Source organism: Artibeus jamaicensis, unplaced genomic scaffold (genome assembly GCF_021234435.1).
Source record: "Artibeus jamaicensis isolate MK-2021 breed Jamaican fruit bat unplaced genomic scaffold, CSHL_Jam_final contig_426, whole genome shotgun sequence".
Classification (NCBI taxonomy): domain Eukaryota; kingdom Metazoa; phylum Chordata; class Mammalia; order Chiroptera; family Phyllostomidae; genus Artibeus; species Artibeus jamaicensis.
In genome coordinates, this window is record NW_026521826.1 from 6,360,674 (window position 1) to 6,369,001 (window position 8,328).

General features: G+C 42.7%; 1 pseudogene; it reads left to right on the forward strand.

The window, feature by feature from the left end:
- Positions 1-3,962: 3,962 nt before the first annotated feature.
- Positions 3,963-5,530, forward strand: LOC119052968 (60S ribosomal protein L18-like; annotated as a pseudogene).
- Positions 5,531-8,328: the final 2,798 nt, after the last annotated feature.

The following is an 8,328-nucleotide window of genomic DNA, read 5'->3' on the forward strand; positions in this document are numbered from 1 at the left end:
CTGTAATTACTGCTGCACATCAGCAAAGAAGGCTAGAAAGCAGAGCCATAGCTGGAAGTCGCTGTCTGCCTTGTGCTGTGCCACACAGTGCCCAGAACACGGCGGGAGAGGGCCCTCGCAGTGAGAAGGGAAACGTGGCCGTTCAAATCTGTACTTTATGATTTGAAATTGATTTGTTTTCTGTTTTGTTTCTGTACATTTCTTTGACTTACTCTTATTAAAGGACATGTAGATTCCCCAAAAGTAAAAAAAAAAAAAAAGCATATACTGTAGCATTTTGTGTTTATACGGTTTTATTTCTGCAAACCTGTTCATTAATTTTGTGATTTAAGGCTGAAATGAAGACTATTATGAATTTTTAAAGAAATCTCATCAAATTTCAGGGTATCACAAAACTTTATTATATTGCTATACTGCCCACTATTTATTATATGTTATAGATGTCTGAGAGATAAACCAAATATTTTATTTTTAATGTGAAACATCAAATTTAATTTTATTAGCATATTTTAGCAACTTTGGAATAACTATGGACTTTTACTTGATTTTGAAGTAATCCCAGTTTGGGCCAGTGTAATAGATCTCCTCAATGCTGGAAGGCAGGCTACGAGCCTAATACAAATATATTCATAGAAATTGTGATTTTTTTTTAATGCCAAGTAAATTGATATTAGTGTATGAATTAGTCACATTTTAAGACCTATTATGTGGTTAGAGAAATGAGGTTTTCTGCCTTGAGTGTTACATTGCAAATCAGTAGCAATGGAACGGCCCTTTTAAGAGTACAGTGTTTCGTTGCCATGCTTGTTGTAGAAGCCAAACTTTTCTATCCCTACAAAGAAAGCATCTATGTTGAGATACGTGGTTTTTGTTTCATTAATTTGAGATCATTTTAAATACTTTATACAATATTTTCACATGCGCAAATATACCCATTAGTGTTTTTTGGAGAGCGAAGGGGGGGTGGGGAAGTACAAAATAAAGATTATTGGCTATTTCATAGTTTGCTTTTCCATTTTCTTTATTTAGGATTTAGTTCCTTGAGGCATGGTCAGTGGATCTAAAGTTGCCACGTTTAAGTGAGCCCGTCATGCTACTGAAATAAGAAAGGAGGAGCCTACATTTAACTTTGCTCCCAATCCTACGGAGAGGCTTCAGCCCTTACGACATTGAAGGAATTTCAATCAGTTTGTCCCTTGCTATTTCATGGTTGCTTTCCTAAATCCAGTTCATGATTCTATAAATGGCCTTTGCAATAATAAAACCAAAGAATCATTTTCAGGGGGCTGGATAGCTCAAGGGATTAGTAATGGAATACAGAGCCTTTCACCTCTAGGTCAGTGAGTTGAATCCAGTCCAGGTCACTAGAGACCAGAGTTGCTACCATCTTCTGACTGTTCAGTGGCCTGTGTGAAAGGGACTGGTGGTCTCAGTCTTTGCTGGATGGCTGTCCGTGCTCCAACCAAAGGAAGTTCAAGAAGCTGCAAAAAGAAATGTGAAAATAAAACACTTGTGTTGCAAAGCAAAGTGGGAAAGTTGGGCATAATCATTCTCCACAAAGTAATACTGAAGAAAAAACGAATGGCTTACCCATGCCACGGACACAACGGAGAATGGGCAGGATTCACTCTCCTTAACAAAAACAAAACCGAAAAGAAAAGGCTGGTATTGGACTAGGGGAGAGATACATTGACAAAGATGACTCCATCGGGAGAAAGACTTTAGGGGACCCAAGCAATAAGAAGAAATTGAGTTTTGCTCTGGCTGGTGTGGCTCAGTGAATTGAGTGCCGGCCTGCCAAAAAAAGGGTCACTGATTGGATTCCCGCTCAGGGCACATGCCTGGGTTGTGGGCCAGCTCCCCAGTAAGGGGCACGTAAGAGGCAACCACACATTGGTGTTTCTCTCCCACTCTCTCCCTCCCTTTCCCTCTCTAAAAATAAATAATAAATAAAATATTTTTTAAAAGAAGAAAATGGGTTTTGACTTTTGAGGGAGGAGGAAATCACAGAGCAGCAGGAATTTGAGGAACTCCTGTGACTGAGAAAATTCTATGCAAAGGAATGGGAAGTATTTCCCTCTGGAGCACTAGAAGCCGTCCGGTTGTCAGTGAACCCGAGGACTGTTTTCACTTACACCAGCACTATCGCCTGACCTTAGCATCGGTATTTTATAAAGGGGCTGAGTCAGGAAGAAAACTGGCCTGCCTAGTGATTTTATTGGAGGAGGTAGCATTTAAGAAACAGATGCCCGCCCTCCCAGAAACAGAAACTCTTCTGGTGAGATAATCTGCCTTCCGAGCCCTGTAGCTGGCAGGCGTAATTTCTATGACTGACATGGTGTTTCTCTTCTGAAGGTGTCTGCAGTTAAGTACAGTGAGGATCTTTATCCTCCAGGCAATTTGTGGTTCCCAGTGTCCCGCGGAAAATCAGAGGGTATCAGAGCATTCTGGCTTTGTCCGGCTTTTTTTCAGAGATAAACTATAGTGCATTACTCTCCCAGATTGCCTACACTGCCTTTGTTCTTCTTTCAATAGGACAATTAAACAAAGACCTACTAACCAAATTAAAGTATAAAATGGACCCTGTGATATGGAAACCTCGCCTGTGCAAATGCCGATGAAGTTCACTGAAGGCATCTGGCTGACTTTTCAATACAGACAGTTCTGTGGCCAATCTCTAGATTGTAGCAGTCTTCTTTAGAACCTCAAGTCTAGTCTAAAAGTAGATGAGTTGCCCTGACGGAGGAATGAGACAGATAATGTTATGAATAATGTCTCTTTCCACAATAGGCCAACCGTTCTGTTAGGAAAGGATTTATTCGATCATCTTGCATCAGTTGTAGCCTGGGCGGTATAGAGTCGTGATTCATCCGTGGGTGCAGGCCAGTGGCTGACACTAGAAATTAGATTATCTAGATGGGCAACTGAACAGTTGATTCTTAATGTCATTTAAACCTAACATTTGGTTTTCATGTGGGTTATGAAAACAGCTGCTAGTTACCTTTTTTATCCTGTACAACTCAGTTTTTAGTTTGTAAAACAGGTCGAAGCACTGGTTTGTCTATCTGGCATTTGCTGGGCTTCATGGAAATAGCAAGACGTACCAGGCCCACCTGCAATTTTTCTCATACTCTGCCTCCCAGGTCTGCCAGTCGCTCCTCTTCCTCCCTGGTGTTGCTGCTGTTTTTACAGTACACAGTGCATTAAAATGTGCTTCGTTGACCCTTAAGCACCTTTCATACCTGTTCTTTTCCTATCTGTCCACCTCAGCATGCAAGTGGGTTTAACGTTGATACAGATTTACACTTCGAAATGTATATTTGCAACAAAATAGTTAAAAGCTTAGCAGGTGGTTACATTAACTACCCTGGGAACTAGCAGAGGCGACACATTGGGAAAATACATACGCACACACGCCCCCCACAAGATTTAAAGGGTTGGGTTTTCGGAACAGAAGCATATTTTAGGTGCTTTGCTCGAAATAGTCTTTACTATATCCTTGTAACCTGGTTGGTATTTTGTTAACCGTTTGAAGTTTGGGGGATTTTATTGGGGGGGTGTCTTGTTTTCGACTCCATGAAATGTTTAGAATGGACTGTCTAAAGCAAAACCACCAACCTGAAGAATGTCGGTGTTACCGTCCATAATGAATTAACTGTTGCCCAGTGGAGTGGTTTAAAGAAAATGCCCTGCTTCTAGTTAACTCGTTTAAACTATAGACATACCAGAGAGTACAAATTGTCCAAAGTCATTATCAGGTTAATTTTCATGATTCCTTCTCATGTATTGTTTGGATTGCTGATTAAACTTTTTTTTTTGCTAGCTTTTAGAAAGTGAATTCTGTGTAAGTAGATTCCTAGTTAACCAATTCCTCATCTTTCCTTCAATCTATCAATCTTGATATAGCTATTTATAACATGCACAGAAATAAATAATAGGCCCAGAATGCCATGCATTGGGCCATGTCCATGTACTTCCCCAAAAAAATCCTCATTGGTCATCACTCTCGGCAAGGCCCATCGCCCCTGCGGGGGTGCGAAGATGAAGCGAAGCGTGCCCCTGTTGTGGCAGAGTGCTGGACAGCTGGTTACACCAGAAATGTCGTGCACACCTCAAAAGTGGATCCAGGGGAGACGTTCATGGAAAGATGGTGACTTCAGAACAATTTAAAATTTTAGGTCAATGAGATGAAGGAACATCCTACCAGAAAACGTTGGAAATCAACCTAGAATGTAGACATAAGGATATTGATAGCATGAGTACTTGTACATAAGGTCCAAAAAGAGGAAAATACACTCTGTGTTTAGGGAGATTTTCAAGGGTGAGACAGCAAGGAAAGATTGTAGTAAAAATAAAGATGCAGCTTCCTCTGTGGGGAGAGTGGAGAGTTTGGGCGGGAAGACAGAGCAAGCTGAGGCTGCTTCTGGAACACAGGTTATGCCTTCCTTCTCCACCTGGGAAGTGGTTACACAGACACTGCTTTATAACTTTGTTAAAATGGTGTATGTAAGATTCAGCTATTTTCTGCTCGTTATCCTGTACAATTTAAAAAAAATCATAGTTGAAATGTTGACCAAATTATAACCTTCACAGGAAAAATTATTGTATTCGAAACTGAATAAAAGTAAAGGATCAGTCCTCTCTAGAGAGAAAAAATAATCTATGGAAATAAATGTATTTCTGATGCAATATATGTAAATCAAATTTTTTTATTTTTATTTATCTTTAGAGGGGAAGAGAGGGAGAGAAACATCAATGTGTGGTTGCCTCTTGTGTGTCCCCTGCTGGGAACTGGCCTGCAACCCAGGCATGTGCCCTGACTGGGAATTGAACTGTGATCCTCTAGTTCGCAGGCCTGCGCTCAATCCACTGAGCTACACCAGTCGGGGCTATAAATCAAATTTTTGTAAATCCTTTCCGGACCTGATGGAGCATAGCATTAGGCGCCATCATGGGAGTGGACATCTACCACAACAATGAATAGTTCAAAGAAAAAAAAAAGAACGAAGGTGCATGGAAAAGAGCCCAAGAGCCTGGATTCAACCCACGGCGGCTGTTGGTCAAGCTGCACAGGTTTCTGGCTGGACGAACTGACTCCTCCTTTAACCAGGTAGTGCTAAAGAGGTTCCTAAATCGCACCAACCTGCCCCCTCTGTCCCTTTCTTTCCCCATAATCCCAAAGATGAAGCTTTCTGGAGAGAGGGCAAAACTGCGGTGGTTGTAGGGACCATAATGGATGAAGTGCATGTCCGGGCGGTGCCCAAACTGAAGGAGTGTGCACTTCGTGAGCACCTGCACCTAGAGCAGCATCTCTGAAGCCGGGAACAAGATCCTCACCTTCCACCAGCTGGCCCTGGACTCCCCCAAGGGCTTGCTTTCTGGTCCTCGCAAAGGCCCAGAGGTGCAAAGCACTTCAGCAAGGCCCCGGGAACTCCTCACAGCCACACCAGACCCTACCTGCCTGCGCTCCACAGGCTGGAAGTTCCAGCACACAAGAGGCCAACGGGCCAGACAGGCCTACAAAAACTAACCCCAGATCCTACTTTGTTATTAAAAAGGTTTTGGAGGTTGAAAAAAATATTTTTAAATCCTGTCATGCCAGCCCTGGCTGGTGTGGCTCAGTGGATTGAGTGCCAGCCTGTGAACCAAGGGATGGCCAGCTCAAGTCCCAGCCAGGGCACATGCCTGGGTTGCAGGCCAGGCCCCTAGTGGGGGGTCACAAGAGACAACCACACACTGTTTTTCTCCCTCTCTTCCTCCTACCCTTCCCCTCTCTCTAAAAATAAATAAAACATCTAAAAAGAAATCCTGCCATGCCAAATGCCAAAGGAGAGTTTACTTGAACAATAAGGTGAATTTTCACCAACGAAGTAAGGTAAGATGGGGTAAAAATCAACAAACACCTGCATAGCTTTAAAAATATATGAGGAAAGACACTTTTTAAAAAACTTTAAAGACTAGCGAGGCCAGCTGCTACCAGACCTCCCCAGCAAGGTTGCCACCTTCTAGAAGCTCAACGGACATCCTCTGAAGTATTCTCCATCCAAAGACCCAAGTGGAATTAGGCTCTCAGGTGAGGTTGATTAGCTTTTTAACTTTGTTTTACTTTGGGGAAAGTGTAGCACAGAGCCATAAAAATTTGAATTTCAACACCTTTAGGCAGGCCTACTGCCTTCTGCACAATAATGCCATCCGCTCACCTGCCTGGGTCATAAGGATGCTGCCCCATTCAGGTGCATTTCTAGCAAGTATGCTTCAAATCCAATATTGTTTGAAACTCAGTAAGAAAACGTTTCTGCTTACCAAATTCAAGAAATGAAGTCGAAGTGGCCAGACCTATACCCCAGTTCAAGGGCTTACAGGGTGTTTGGTGGGCCGTGTGCACCAAATTGGTACCCTCTGCTTCACATGTTTTCTTTACAAACCACATTCAGGTCTTTATCTGCATGTTAAGGAATCTAGGCAACATTATAATAGCTACAAGCACACTTTTTTCCTCTTTCTTTTTTAATTTTATATTTTCTGTCAGAACCTGAATTTGAATCCTGGTGGTGTTGTTGCTCAACTTCTAAATGAACTTGAACAAATCACTTCATTTAAGTCTCCATTCCCTTCTCTGTTAAAGGAGAATGAGAACATCTGCTTGGATAGTTGTGAAAATTGAATTAAATCACATGTAAAGTATTTAACACACGGTAAGAGCTCAAAGAATGATAGCTACAGTATCTATTGTAGCTTCTCTTTATTTAAGTTAATCCATCAATATTTGTTAACTTGCTCTTTCAATAATTTTTCAGTGCTCTGTGAATTCTGGATTTTCTGTGATCCTCAGATTCTGGGTCTCAACACCCCATCAAAACAGTAATCTTGATATCACAATCAAGGCTTGAAAAGCTGGACAGCACATTAACTAGGCAGTTTTCTTATCAAATAACTTGACAGTGGACATAGGAGGTCACCAGCAGAGAGGCTTCCTCCCGGTGCTTCTCTCCGGGGTGGACACCCAGCTCAGGTGTACGCCCGTCTCTCTGGTAAACAGAAGTGAGAGAGAGAGAACTATGCCACTGTCCCAGACCTAAGTGCATCCACCAGTGGGACTGTAAGTGACTCAAATTGCAATCAACTTGGTGGCGTTGGCATTTTCTAATTATTATGCTAAACAAGCTCAGAGAAGGAGACAGAATAGTAAATCACAGAGGATAAGCCATGGTTCAGTTCCAGCTACGGTCATCAGGTCCATGGTTATGCATCTGTTCTTGAACAGCCTCAAGCTCTAGTGCAGATAAAGTAAAGAAACCCACCTTACGCTTAAAATGAGAGCTCTTCCAAAGAGCTCTCTTTGAAATTCCATCCAGCTGTGGGATGCACTAATTGTTAGAGCACCCCCTAGTGGAGAAGGTGCCTCTGGACCCATTTCTGGAGCCTTTAGGAATCTGTTCAATACACTGTGTTCTCTGGTCACTGCACTCAATCTCAGGTCTCATCAGGCTGTTCGCCAGAACTTCCTGTGATGATGAAAAAGGTCTATATAAATTCTTCACCCTCCAATACAGTAGCCACGGCCACGTGGGCAATAGAGCACTTGAAATGTGGCCACTGCAACTAAGAGATTGAATTTTTCATTTCATTTCATTTTAACTAATTGAAATTTAAAGAGCCACAGGTGGCTAGTAGCTGCCACATTGCACAGCGTGATCTAGAACATGCACCTAAGTGGGCCTTCCTTGCTACTGCACTGCAGTCCTATCCTTCCGCATGGCCGGGAAGGACTGTGTGAGAAGGTGGTGTAACAAGCACACTTCCTAACTAACTATGTGCCTTGATTCTGTCGGATGCTCAGCCCTTTGGTTCTGAAACAAAGAGGTCGCATGAGACCTCTATCTATGCTCTTTTGACTCTAGCATTCTGTGTTTGAGATTTAAGAAGTTAAAAATAAATACATTCTGTTTAAAAGGTGACATCTATCCAATGTCTGTCTGTTCAGAGGTCAAATCCATAGGTGAAGGGCCATGTGTGTTGTGTGAGCGCAACCCAATCAAATGACTTGCCCTCACATTTTTAAAGTGTCGATTGGGTTTAAAATAAGAAAGGTTAGGCTTAATGTAAAAAAAATAGGATATGAAAACTTGGCACTGGAGCCGTCCTTTTCCGACGAGCTCCCCTCGCAGGCGCAGATTCTCACGGGCTCACAGAAGGCCGAGCTGCAGCAGGCGCCCAGGCTGCGGCCGCCGGGAAGCCCAGCCGCTGCCGCAGACAGTGCACTTAGGACGCCTCCTGCTCAGGTCTGTGTCTCTAATTACAAAAGGGTAAGACAGCATAGAAGCATTT